The sequence below is a fragment of the Athene cunicularia genome, assembly GCF_003259725.1.
Source record: "Athene cunicularia isolate RWA chromosome 23 unlocalized genomic scaffold, athCun1 chr23_part1, whole genome shotgun sequence".
Classification (NCBI taxonomy): domain Eukaryota; kingdom Metazoa; phylum Chordata; class Aves; order Strigiformes; family Strigidae; genus Athene; species Athene cunicularia.
The window spans coordinates 2,658,897-2,673,508 of NW_020799130.1; positions in this window are offsets into that span (position 1 = coordinate 2,658,897).

Consider the following 14,612-nt stretch of genomic DNA (forward strand, 5'->3'; position numbering starts at 1 on the left):
GCCGCCGCCATTTTGGTTGCGGGCAGCGTCCCCGGACAGCCTCGAAGCCTGCGGGCCCCGAGAAGGTGGCGGCGGGCCCTGGCCCGTGGTAGCGGTGGCCCGAGTGGCTCTGAAGCATCTCAGCGGCATGAGGCGGCGCGGTAGTGCTGCACACCCCGCGCTGGGGCCTGGCCCCCCTCAGCCGCTCCCCAGCTCCCCTCAGCCACCCCGACTCCCCTCAGCATCCCGCCTTCAGCACTGACAGGGCCGCAGGACTTGCCCGGAGCATCGTTGCCCACCCCAAGTGGGCCATCGTGGCCTGCTGGCCTCACCTGGCCAGAGGCTTCACCCCCATCGCAGGCCTGACGCTAATGGTGGGTTGTGAAGGAGCCTGGCACTCTGCTGGGGGTGAGTGGATGGCTGTTCTGCAGCAATTTGGTTTTTAACATGTCTCTTGTTGGAGTGGGGGGTCTATAATGGCGAGGAGGCACCTCTGAATTTATTCATGCTGCTGGGGCATCTTGTCCTGGGCCACATGGCCCTCCATTGTAATATTTGCAAAGAGTCATGTGGAGATGTACTCACCCAGAAACTCTTCCCCGAGTGCAGGGTTTAGCCTCTTTCATACACTGAAAGCACAACCCACATTCTTACAGCAGTCATGCAGAAATTGAAAAACCTCCGTTTCCTTCCAGGGTTCCCCCGTGCCCACAGGGGTCTGCCAACCTCATCTCCCGTTCAAAGGCAGATAAGCTAACGGGAAGGACACTGCCTCTTATTATGCAGGGGAGGCGAAGCAGAAATATCTGTGGTGTCTATGAAGTGCATGTTAAATCGGCACTGAAAGGGCTGCTTTCCCCGTAGACTGTCAGCTCCAGACTGGACAGACTGTAGTTATTCATGTGACAAGACAAGTGTAGCTTCATCACTGTCTCCCAGCTATCACCATTTCTGAAATAATTTCTCTCAGCAAAGCCTATTTGCATAGTTATTACCGGGCTCCTTCCCAGCTGCAGAGGGCCCGGTTCAATGCCTCTGGGATGGAGAACGAGGTTTAACGAACCGAACCCAGGCTGACAGTCGAAAGCACCTGGGTTTCGGTGCTCGCGCTGCCTGACTTGCTGTAGGCAAAGACCCCGTGCCTGTCTGTGCAGCAGGGATAATGATGATGCTTCCCCATTTGATGGGTGGGTGAATGAAGGCACAGAGGGAGTAAGAGCACACAAATGAAGCTTCCTCCTCTGCTAATACCCTTCAGCTCTTCTGTTACCTTCCCTGTATTTTCCTTCATTAATTCTATGCCTGCCATACACCCTCACTTAGTCGCTATCCCAAGATGCCTGCTGCACCCGAGTCCTGCCCTAGAGCTTATGTTCCCCAGACAGTTGCCTCACCTCTGCTGCACTCTGGCACTCCGGCCACAAAACACGTGGCTTTGGCCGAGCTGGAAGTTTTGAACCACACTTAGGATTGTCCTCAGAGTGTTAAATCTCCACCTGGGATCAGGTACCCTGTAATTAGCAAATAAATTTAGCAAGGGACCCAACAGTTCTGCTCTGAGAGAGGCAGGGATGCTGCAAGGGTGTCTGTGGCGCGCGTTGCCCCTGAGCAGTGCGAGTGGCTGAGCTCTGGTCCCTGGCAGGCCATGGGCAGGCATGAAGATGCTGAGCATTTCTCTGACACTTGTGATGTGGAGCCCCCAGAGTGAAATGGCCCTCTCCCCATTTCACTGGTGGGAAAGGAAGGCCAGAGAAAGAAAGATGTTGTACTGGTGTAAAACAAGATTATATTGAAATTAGCTATTGTTGTCCAAAACGAGCCAGGTATGAGGCATCTTTAAATGGCTGTCGCTACCCATCTGTAGCAGAGACTGTCTCGGTTTGATGATTTCACTAGAAAAATCACACTCCTGACTGAAATAGAGAAACCTGAACAGGACTTGTGTGTGGGTCGGATCTCCCAGACAGCGCTCTGACAGCTCAGCCCTACGTCCTTCGCAGCGCAAGAGCACAGACTGTAACTAATTGTGGGAAGGTTTCATCTCAAAAGCTAATGTGAGACAGGCCTGAATTACCAGTAGTGCAGACACAAACAGAGAGACAGAGAGCAAAACCATCTGGAGTCCCTGGGAAAGGCATCAGCTCGCAACGTGCTGATAGGGCAGAAATGACTCTTCATTCCCTTATATGAGGAATCACGATACAAACAGGACTGGGGGAGGCCAGGGTAAATCTGAGGGGCTCATGCTGACTTCAGAGCCATCTTCCTCACTCCTGAGCTGCTCAGACCTCTTGCCAGTCTTTATAAGTTTACGGAAATTCAGTTCTTTTATGGAGCTCAGAGATAAACTTCTAACTGTCCTGACCCTGCTGCAGTCCAGACGTACCATCTACTTGAAAACAATTCTCCGTGTCCAAGGTGTTTCTCCGTGGCGAGTTTCTGTAGTCCTTGCCAGGAGCAGAGACTCCTACTCAGTGTGTTCCTGACTAGGGAGCAGTTTGAACCCGGTAGTTTGTTTTGATTCAAACTGGAAAAAAAAACCCCAACAGCCAGAACCTGGGGTTGGGAAGGAGAGGGCACAGCAGCAGACTGACGGGGAGGGGAGGAAAGAGACTGATTGGAAAGTTGGTGGATTGGGAGTGAGATCAGATCAGCCCCTCCCTGGGGCTGCAGGGAAACTGTCACCAGTCTGACCGTTTAACTGAGCGATATTTGAAAAGCTAAACAAAAAACAAAAAGAAAACATAGAGGGGGGCCGGAATTCAAACGCGTCAGTGAACTGCTCTGCAAATCCCAGCTCCAGTAGGCAAATTTGCTCTTGCTTACGCTGGCAGAAAGCTGGAAGACTGCTGACTTCTGACCCTGCTGCTTAAATCAGGGCAGGATTTGGCACAGACAACTTTTAAAGCCGCCTGAAAATGCCGTATGTCCAGGAAGGCTTCCAGCAGCAGCGCGGGACAGGCTGTGTCCAGGCACAACTTGGAGCCAACCTGCACCGCCCGATCCTGTTCCCGACATGGACGGAGCAGCTGGGGAGACTGGGCTGGGCAGGAGGCACAGGGCCACTTTCCAGAGAAATGTCCCAGCCACCCACACCCCAAAAAAAACCCCTGCAAAGCAGAGTGACGGCTCTGTCACTGGCTTCAAGGAGGAAGAACTTCTGGTGATGTAATGAAAACTCCCCTTCGTAATTCAGAGAGTGAAAGCAGAGGCTGGCTGCTGGGAAGGGATTGTGAAACTCAGCTCTCAGACTGGGAGGATTTGCATGGAGGAACTGGGGTGTGTCGTGGCCGGGAATATTGCTGTGGCGGGGCGCTGGCAGGCGGGCATGCCAGCTTTAGTTTGCAACCAATAAAATAGAAACTCCGACTCCTACCACGTCCCCTTGGCCCACCGCCCCCTTTCCTGGTTACCCAGATATCACAGATGGTAAATACCTGCCTGCTCCTCTCCTCCCTGGCCCGCAGGACACAGGGGATGTTGAAACAGTTATTTTGGGACACACAAAGATTCAATCTGCCTGAAACCTGCAGGTCATCCTGGCACTGAGGTGAGAACTTCTGCCTGGAACAGACTTTCTCTAGAAGTACGTGGATCTCCCAGGGGTTTCTCCCTCTTTACCCAGGCAGGGATGGGCAGTTATTTATGGGTCCCAGGCTGTGTTGCAGAGCAGATAGAGTTCAGAGGAAATCCAGCTCATGTTGCTGCTTTCAGAAACAGCCACAGACACGATGAAATGGGGGAAGGAAGGGAACAGCTTTATGCCAGGAATTCTTCCTTATTGTTGGGCAGGGACACTCTGGAATGACTCAGCTCTGGTCTTGCTGGTCAGTTTGAAACTTTTGGCTCGGGTGGGACAGCCAGGGATGTTAAAGGGATCCAGCTGGAGCAGGATTCACCAGTGCCAAAATGCAGATGAGAGTCTCAGGGGTCTGTCTCCTGAGGACCCACCAAGGGGCACAGCCAGGTCTGTGCTGCAACACCTTGCAGACAAACGCGAGGGGCTGCTGTAGTCACAGCACCTAGAGGAAGGTGAGAGGGACAGACAGACCCACGTAGCACAAAGGTAGCGTTAAACCTCTCCGAGGTGCAGTGGGGGGGCTCAGCCCAGCTCCCTGCCCTGAAGAGTCGTGCCAGGAGCACATGGGCTCCCCTTACTCCTCCTCTGGGGGCCCCAGGTCCCCTGTGTGCAGAGAGGGGGTGGCAGTCTTGGTTTGTCAGAGAGGTTCAGCGAAGCTTAACCCTGAGAGCTTTGCGATCTGTGGTGAGGGATGCTTTGCAGTCGTGAGGTAGCAGCTGTGTATTCAAGAGCTGAAGCTCACTGGGGTCGTTTTCTGCCAGGGCCCTGGGGAAACCCTGGTCTGTAACGACAGGCACTCTGATCATTTCTGAGATGGAGATGTCATTAGCAGTCGTTTATGTCTCTCCAGGGAAGACACCAGTGGCTGAGGAGGGCTCTCCCCAGTGTGCAAATCTGCACAGACTTTCTGGGTTGATCTAGTTAGTTCACGTTCTGTTTGCCTCTTGTGGTCCCCTGAGATGTGTTTGGGGAAGGAAGAGATGATTCTGATTGACTCCCTTTTCTCTGCTGGACTGAACAAGGATTGATGTTCTTTTAAATGAAGAGCAAAAGGCAGGAGATGGGAGCCCTGGGATCAGAAATTGAAGGTTCTTCAGAGAGGATTGTTCTGGTTTACTCTGCGGTTACACCTCCCCTCCATCTCCCCATCCCACTCTGCTCCCTCCTAACACCCACGTGCACAGCACAGCAATATTCCACTCCCTGCTGTGACTTTCTGGGGAAGATGCTGTCATGTGAAATCCTGGGAGAGAGTTACCACATGGAGCTCTCTGAAAGCATCGTGCGTCCCTTGCAGAACAGGCCTGCAGACGCTGCGCTCCCCCTCCTCGAAACCCTGAACGTGCTTGGGGATGGAGGTGGGGGGAGCAGGGAATCATCTTGTAATCTTGGGAGCCGCCTACACGCATGGCAAGGCTTGTCAGCGGCTGATAAAAGAAGTGGGAGGTGGGGAGATTTTGAGGGGGAAGAACTTGGAGGCTCGCATGTCCATGTCGCTCACCACCCTGTCTCCTCCAGGGCTCAGCCAGCCGGCAGAGTCACGGGCTTGTCTCCGTTGCTGACACACGTGCCTTGAAAGGAGACCCCGAACAGGGATGCAGAGATAATTGCCATCTACTTCAGCAGTGACGTAAAGGTAGGGAGCATTAAGCAATTACTTATAATAGTAATCTGACATGCTTTCTCCTCTACAAAAGCAGCATTTCCTTTTGTAATAAAAGCACAGGCTGTTCTGATGTCTTTATATACCTGCTATCCTGCACACTCACTGTACAGCTTTGGTAATAAAAGTAACAATGATCTCCCATCTCAGTTCACTCTTACTGGTGACCTGCTATCCCTAATGATAGGGGATTTATAACTGAGAAGGTTTAGCACGGTTGGGTGCTGCCATCAGGAAAGTGCTGCTCTGATCCCTACAGTATGAGGAAGCAGCCAGACTCCCTCCTCACCCGAGTTGTTAAACAGACAATTATGTGTTTGGTGTTGGCATTAAACACAGGCAAATTAGTCACTGGAGAAAACCCCAGTGCCTGTGACAGCTGGTTGTGGCTAGAATAAGGTGCAGCTGCCTGTCTGGGGCACACTGTGCCGGGCTGGCGGTGGCCAGGCACGCAGCGGGGACGGCCAGGTGCCACCAGGCAGAGGCACGGAGATGGTGTGACAGGGCAGGAACCTAACACGGGCTCTGGAGGCTCTCCTCTCTCCTCGCTCCCTGATGGCAGCTGGTTTTTGGGGTGCTCAGCATCTTGCAGGATGCGAGCAAACCCGGCAGCAGCAAAGGCAGCGAGGCTGAAGGTGAAATCTTCATGAGGACCATGCACAGAGAACTGAGGAAGGGCTTGTTCTACCCTCAGGAGAGCAGATGCAGAGAAGCTAAAGCACTGGCACAGGGCTTGATTTCTGCAAGGAGAACAGAGTGAGGCACTGGCCTGGTTTCCAGGAAAGGAGAACAGTGTGTCACAGAGAAGGCATTGAAAAGACCTGAGGCTTCTGCCTTAGCTTTCTGTCTCACTCTTGCAGACACGTGGGTGCTTGGGAGTTCAAAAAGCTGAGCTGGAGGCTGTCCTGCAGCTGGTGCAGGACAGGAAGCTGTGGGCTTCTCCTGCACAGACCACAGACGGTGTCCCCAGCTCCACTGGACACCCCTGTGTGGTTCAGCATCTTTGTCCCTGCGGCGCCGACTTTTGCAGTGGGAGTGTGGAAACCAGAGCTGGACGGAAAGGTGTGGTACAAGGCATTTGCTCTAGTGCCCAGACCCCAAAAGAGGCACTGGCAGCCCCTCAGCAGCATCTCAAAACCTCGCAGGATCTTGTGACATCCTCTCCAGCTGCTGCATCCTACAAACACAGGTAGGGCTGAGCACACCCCACGTTTCCTCCATCCGACACTCCCATTTCCTATTTTCTGCAGACATGACAACTAGCGAGTTAATCCTGCAGGCCATAAACTAAGCTGTATTAGCAGACACCATCTGTCCTTTTTCATTTGCTGATGCACAACCTATTTTGCTGGGTAGTGGAGCAGGCGCTGCAGTTTCGGGGCTTGCATGTTGCAGTGTCCCTGTTGCCAGGGTATAATCCACTGCTCACAGTGACCTGCTAACAGGAGAAGGCTCCAGTGAACTGAGCACCAGAGGGACCTGCTGTCATGGGCTGAAGCCTGTCCCCATGGCTGTGTGGCCTCGAAGGAGGTTTGAGCCCCAGTCCCACTAAGCACCACTTAACACCTGGGAAGAGAAAGGTCTCAGCAGAACTCCCAAGGACGGGAGCATGACTATGCTCAGCAGGGCCTCTCCTTACCTGGAGCCCCTTCAGCAGTGGCCATGGGAAGGTTGCTGTGAAATAACATCCTCTTAGATCCTTCACCCAACCTCCACAGTCCTGCACTGAGGCTGGGGACAGTAAAAACAAAATAAGAAAAGCGAAGAGGACTGTTTTCATCTTGGTAGGGGAAGGGACACATCCACACTCCTTCACTTGCCAGGAGTTCACTGCCATCGTGGGGAGAGTCCTGAACCTCTCAGGTCTTGTCAGGAGCATGTGGGGAAACATTAGCATGGGGCTTAAACCCCGTGTCTGCCCCTGAGGACACAGATGTGGTACTTCTTTTCCTCTGAGTAACACTGTCTTGGAGGCAAAGTTTCCAAAACACCACCTCAGCACCTCCAGAAGTGCCGTAACCCAGAGATCTTTCTCGTGCCAAAGTGGGGTTCATGGGAGCAGGCTACGTGGTGTGCTCAGCACTCTGGCCGTGCTGCTCTGGCCTCAGGTAATTCCTGTGCATTGCAGAAACTAAGCAACGGCAATCACAGCAGGACAGGGAATGGCAGGAGAATTCTTTGCTGATCTCTCTAAGAGAATCTGGTCATGTCTTGGAGCAGTCTGGTGACCCTTGTCTGGGTACAGAAGTACAGACATTATTAAAGGTCATAAAACCATCAGGATATTTCCAAGCTGGGCATTATATTCGACTTAACCAACTCTCAGAGCAATTCCAAAGGTTAGCACCTTGCTGCATGAAGCTGCATTTTGTCCTGAATTTACCAAGTTTGTATTTAATTCAGTGCTGGTGGCAGAAATTTTCCCCAAGCTCTGAAATAAAGAGCATGGAAATTCTGTCATTGTGCGCCCTTAGGAGTCAGAGAGGGAACTGAGCACAGGGGGCTCGGTGCTAACACCCTCGTCTGTTAACGCAGAACCAGGGCGGTCTCTGGCCTCTGCCTGGGGTCCCAAAATTAGCTGGGGAGTTTTCAGCTTCCAGCCTCACCACACAACAAAAGTGGAAGAGAGAGTGGAAGGAGTTATTCAGACTGACCTTGGCATTAACCAGACAACTTCTGAATTAGCTCAGTTGCACCATTTGGGCTTTCCGAGGAACTTCTGTGCCATTGGTGGCCTCTGAGTAGCCACTGCTGGCTGCTGCAAGGACAATGCAAGTAAGCTAGTGTGGAGTCACTTCCCTTTCCTGCTAGTTCTGCTCTTTTCTGTTAAAAACTGACTTAAGCTCTGAACCCCAGGGTTTCTTATCCTGTTGCAACTGTAATCGGTGGTGACTTCTGCACAGCCTTGCTGCCTACAGAGATGCTTGACCCCTTTGCAAATCTTTCTAAGCTTTGGACACCCACAGCTTCCAGTGGCAGTAAGCCCTGCTGTCTCCTCCCTGTCTTCGCTAAGCTTTGCCCAGCATTCCCTTGTCCGTGCTGTGGACACTCATTTGGCCTCTACATCAGATGTGACAAGAAATAATGATTTTTCTGCAAGATGCCATCCTGTCCCAGCCGCTTTCCTGCAAGGTGTGATCTCCATCCTGCACTGCGGGGAGAGGGGGTGGTGGCCAATGTCAGGATCTGTGCTGGGAATGAGGTTTACTTGCAGACTGACAGCTCAGGGTATAAATCCCCACAGCAGGACTGCTCTCAGCGTTTCTTAGTTCTTTCTTTGTGCTTTGGAAAGAGAATTGACTCAAGAATTGTAATTGATCTGAGGCCAAGGAACAAACAGCCTCCCTTCACAGGCCACAGCCACGGGCCTTTCCTGTGCGCCAGGTGAGGAAGAGGAGTGGGGAAGGGCAGTGCTTCACCAAAACCAGAACGTACCCAAATCTGTGACTACCATCAGGAGGTGGGAAGAGGAAGAAACAGCCCATGCGGTCAGCCCTGGAAAGGGCAGTTCCTGCTGAGAACTGGCTGGGGAACATTCCCATTTTCATAACCAGCAACAGCTGTCAAAAAGGGAAAGAAGAGGGATTCTGGACCCTGCCAGCAGCACCTCCCGTCTGCAGCCGGGCCGGGAGAGCAGCAGAGTGCTCCCAGCACAGCCCTCTGGCCCCGCAGCAAGGAAAACGTGTGTCATTTTCCAGAGGGCTGAGCCAGCGCTAACCAGGTGGAAAATGTATGAGTGTCTCACTCTGAAAATCAGCTTGATCAGGGTTCCCTCATCTCAGATGAGATCTTTCCCCAGCCTGAGCCTCGTCTGCCAAGCCCCTGCCCACAGCCTGGTTCAGTCCAGGGCTGTTCCCCCAGTGCTCTGTTCTTTCTGCAGCAGAACAAGGTGGGAAGGGGGAGAGGGGAGCTGTAGTTTGGTTCCTCCTACATTCCTGGGCCAGCATGGAAAGGTAAACCAGGTTTGTTCTGCTGCGGGTTGCTGCTGACCTACCGCTTCCTTCCCCAGCCTGAAAGCCTCTAACTTTTCCTCAAGCAGAGCCCACCTTTACTGTAGCCAGGAAATTCCTCTTCTCCCTCCCTCCTCTCCCTCACCCCTTCACCATCATGAGAAACCCTCTTCCCTCTCTGGTGCTGATGTCATCTGTGGGTTGCCTTAGCCAGTGTTTAAGCAAACTAGTCCCTGTGCTGCCTGTGGAGGCTGGCCTGTGCGCAGCAGAAAATTGAGCAGGAATTTTCTGGGGTGACCAGTGTGCACTGAGACCTCAAAATGCTTCCCTGAAATCAGGCCCTGCTCTTGCTCCATAGCATCCTTCTAGCAGGGAGGCAGCAGCGATGACCGTTTCTCATCTGCCCAGCTCTGCTCTCTCTGATCCAGCTGCCATCCCAGTTTCCCTGAGTACCAGGAAAAATCCAGTGCCTGCCACTGTAACAGCAGTAGCTGCCTCCCAGCTGCCTCGGAGTTACAGGATCCCTCCCCAGCGTAAACCCTGCAGTCTCTCAGGGGGCAACTGTTGGCAATAACAGCCCTGTTTAAACAAAGCAGAGACAGCCTGACTTTACACGGCCTCCTCTGCCTTTCCCTGCCCCCCTGCCATCATGCATATTTGGGGAAAAGCCTCTCAAGGCAGCGCTGACTCCTGCGCTTCCCACTGTACGTGCAGCTCAGCCACAGCCACATGCTGGGGTTCACGTAGCTCTGGGTCCTGCTCCAGCTATTCCCGCCCACTTTCCGTGGATCTCCTGCAGGACTCACAGCCCAGCACCCAGGGGTGCTGCCCATCCTCAGACACATAAGAACAGTGCTCTCAGCATGGGATGAACACCAAAATTGCAGCTGGAGAACCTGGCAGTGGACATGGAGCAGAGCCCTGTCCCCGGGCTGAGGACCAAGAATGCTTCTTTCCCATCTGACAAGCCAAGGCTTTGAACCCTGCCAAACCCCAGTGTTTGTTCCTGCATTTGGCAAGCGAGAGATGGCAACAAAAGCATGTGCAAGGCAGAAAGAGGAGTTCCAGTGAAGGAGGGAAGTGGGTTTCTCTTGGGTCTCTGTGACCTCTTCTGGTTTGGAAATAACAGAGATGTGCAGAGACACTAACAATACACAGCGAGGGTGTTTCAACTGCCCCAGCAGCAGAACAAGCCCTGTGGTCTCCTTCAGTCAGAGGAAACTGGAGCCCAGAGCCACAGCCCAGCTTTTGGCTGCTGGGATGGAACCAGTGGAAATCCAGCTCCAGGGAGTCGGTGCCTTTGCCTGTTTGCAAGGAAAATTTATTTGCAGCCGTGGAGCCTTACTATGGGCACCTTGTCTTCCAGCCCTGGTTCTCTGGGATACAGGTCCTGCTGTGCAATGGGAACAGTTTTTCTTCTGCTGGCAGCAGCTGAGCCAAGTTGTCTTGGAGCCTGTAGACTGGGAGTTATATCAGCAATGCCCTTGGCCGTGAGGATCCCATTGACTCTGTCCTCACCGCCCTCCTTACAGAAGCGAGCACAGGGAATGAGCTGTTGGGGCAGAGCCAAGAGAGGGACTGAGACTGAAGAGAGTCAAATGGCTCCAGCAATTTCCCCGTGTGCTTCCAGCTCTTCTTGCTTAACCTCAGAGAGGAAAAGCTACTCTGGCAGGAGGAGAAAAAAGGAGCCAGGTTCTGCACAGGTAGGTCAGGAATGCACCTAGATCCCCCCAGAGATGAGAATTAAGACCAGATTTATAGCAAAAATAGAAATGCTGATTTGGCCGAAGGAGTACCATTTCTGTTGGGAAACAGAGAACTATTGATTACTCAAGTAACCTCAGCTATTAAACAAATAGCTACCTCAGCAGAAGGAAATGTCAGCCTGGGTTTTGGGAGAGGACAGAGGGGACGCCAGGGTGGCCAAGGCAGTGGTGGGAACACACCAACCCGCTCTCCTTGACTCAGCTGCCGCCCTGCCTGTGCTCAGTGGTACCAGATAAGGAGGGAGAGCAAACACAAGGTAGGCGCCTGTGAGTGCCTGCGTGTGCCGCTGCAAAAGGAACAGGAAGACATTCACTGCAGGGGAGTCACGGCCAAGATAGACTGGGGAACAGGAAGGATTAAAATGTCTCACAGGACCTGGCTCAGCTCCCAGAGCCCTCTCTGGACACTGGCACAAGGGCAGCTCCTCCCGGTGCCCAAGGCCTCTGCAGAGGCTCGCAAGTTCTCAGCCCTCTTTTCGCAGGAGGGCTTGTGTGGCAGGCTGGGTACCACACCCAGCAGAGCACGAGTTCCCATTTATTGTATTTCTGTGTTATTCTGTATGTCTAGCAGTGCTAGGCCATGGTAGGGACCAACACACAGGTAATACAGCACGGCCGTGGAACAGGATCACATGAAGACGCTAGGAGCATGTCAGAGACTCGGCTACTTCAGCTGATGTGCAGATGCCAGGCTGTGTAATATTCACATGATCAGCCCTTTTGCAGTGTAGGCAAGTATAGGGGGAAAAGCAAGGAGAGCCAGCTGAGCAGTGGAGAAGGTCAAGGACTCAGAGGGTTGGCTTGGCCTTTCTGCTTGTACGAGGTCCTGGTGCTAATCCCCCACTAAATTTTAGATAACTTTAAAAAAATCAAGTTGAAACAGGACTTAGAAGCAGTCCTAGCTGCGTTCGCAGCTGGCCATGCAGAACTGAAACCTCAGGGACTGAAACTGCAGGAAAGCAGCGTTAACTCCTCCCAGCATGCTTCCCAAACTGCTCCTGGGAGCCTGGTTCAAGCTGTGCCGGGCACAATCTCATCTGGGAGCACCTGGGCCCATCAGAGCCAGCTCCCTGCCACGACACCTGCCCTGTGCAGCACAGAGGGCTGGCACAGAGAGCTGCTAGCAGGTCCTCTCCTCCCCTGCCCACCCACGTCAGAGGCATGAAAGGCAGCTGGCCACACAGCCACCTGGGTGACACCACCTCAGCCTGTTCCTAAAAGCCTCCAAGCGTGGGGTCTCCGACCCAGAAGTCCCACACAGCAGCACCAGCTGTTGCTGTTTGCTGAGTTACCATAAAATAAGCAGCACTGTGGCCACCCCAGGCCACTCCTGAACGCTCCCTATAGACCCAGCATCTGTGTCATCGTGGGGGAAGATCATGCATCTTGCAGCCTTCCCTAATCAAAGCATATATTTATGCTCCTTATTACAATTCTGCTCTCTCATGTACTCTCAAGCATTCCTGGCTGCATCTCTCTGTGCCCCCAGCCCTTTAAATGACATGTGCAATGCGTGAAAGTTATTTCAGCAAAATGGTTGTGACAGGAGCATCGGCCTCTCCCTGTTCTTAGGTTTCAAACAAGGTTGCTTCAGCCCTACTGAGTTTTGCTTTATGCCTCTTCCACCTCCACCCCAGTACTGGTTTCCAACAACCCATAGGGGTTACCAGCAATGGGCTTCTGACCCCACATGTACTTTCCTCAGTCAGATACACACTGAGGATCCAGATGGGTGAAAGTCACCTGCACACAGATTGAGTGGGTGCTAATGAACTCACTTTCCAATTTGCTCAGGTACTGCAGGACACTGCTGCCCAGCCTGTGTGTAGGTGTAGAGTCTGTACACCCTCCTGCTGTGGAACGGGAGCTGTAAGCCCACCCGCTTTTTCAAGCATTAAACAAGCCCAGCTTTTGGATTCGGAAGAGAGATAAAATTCACCCCAGGGCCACGGGCCAGCACAGCACATCGGTACCGCTGGGATGCTGCAGGGCACAGAGGTGACCGTCACCCCTCGCTCTCTCCGCTAGCAGATCGGATCCCGTTATGCAACCGTTACGCTAAAAGGCAACATGACATCCAGAGCGGTTTCAAGGACTTTGTTAATTTTCTTTCAGGTCTGCAGATCCCCAGGATCCACATCCAGAGAGCTCCCGGCAATAACTGTGCACCTGGCTGCCTTCCCCAGAACTATTGCTTCCTGCACAGGCAGGGTGAGTGCTGATTCTGCTGGGGATGGGGATTTTAGGATTCCCACCCCAAACGCACGCTGCTGGGCTCGGTCCCAGTGCACCAGCTCTGCTTACAGCTTCCTATTAACTAGATGTGGCTTAGGGGGACCAGGTCTCCAAACTTCTTGCTGTCATTCGTTGATGATTCGTGCTCCAGCCCTGAGGGAACTCTGGTCCCCTTCTCCAGAGAGGGACCACAGCTGCTCTCCAGTCCCTCCAGCCCATCCTGGAGGCACAGGTACCCCTGGCTCTTGCCAGTGCAGCGTCAGTGACACTCACTGGTATCCCGGGGGGACACGTTTGCTGTTTGTGCACCAGCCAGCCAGGCTGTCACCCAGTCTCACTGTCCAAGAACCAAGCCCTGCTGTGCCAGGCTGTTAGGGCATTGTATAATACTGCTGCTGCCCGAGAGCCATCCCACAGCAGCCAGCCAGATGCCGAGGCAGGCTCTGACCCCGCTGCCGCTCGCAGAGCCCACCCTGACCAGCTGTCCCCGGCGCGTCTCTTACCTCTCTCTGGAGCCCACTCCCGATGCAGCTCTCTTCCCTCCGCAGTCTCCCTCCTGGCTCTCCCTTTCCCACTCCCCTTCCCTCTGCGCCACCTCCCCGGCATGATGTCAGCGCAGCCCTGCCTCCGCAGCCTCCCCATCACACCCCTCCACGGCCACGCAGCCGCCCATCACACCCCACTGCTGCTTCCCTTTCCAACAGTTGCCACAGCGACAGGAGGGGGAATCCCATCCTCCCGTCCTCCACCTCCCAGGGTCTCGCTTGGTATCACCCACTGCAGCTCTTCCTAAAGACCCTGGAGACCACGGGAAGGACAGGGCAACAACTGGGAGCAGCAGCAAAGGCCAGTGATACCAGTACAGCCTTGGGGGAAGCCGTGGCTCAACATACCTATAAGGGAAGGGAGAGCAGAGGCAGTTGTGGGGAGCAGGCTCAGACAAAACAGGCACTCACCTTCTCCGCAGCCATCACCACCCACGTCCCCAGCACTGTGCCCACGCTCTTCCCACTTTTCCATCCCCTTCCCACCCTTCCACCCGCTCCCTTCATTGCTCTCAGCCAGTTCTTTGTTCCCCAGCTCCATGTGCTCTTTGTTTCAGGGCTGTGCACATGTACCACGATCATACAGACTGTCTACAGACCAGGGATTTGTACTACTTGCTCACAGCTTGCACTCTGTAGTGACTTCTTGCTCCCAGGTCAAGGTCAGAGATCAAGTATCCATCAGAAACTTAAGCCCAGCTCCAAACCAGATAATCAAGAGTCAGTGGACTCATTATTACTAACCACAAATCCACAGTGAAAGGTTTTTCTGCAATCTCTCTTTCACAGATGGTTTCATCAGGAAGAGAGAAGGGCAGATACTGTATTTTTAGGACTGCAGCACATTTTTAATGGAAAGAGATGGCCCAGGGCTTTTCATCCCCCCCCCCCCCC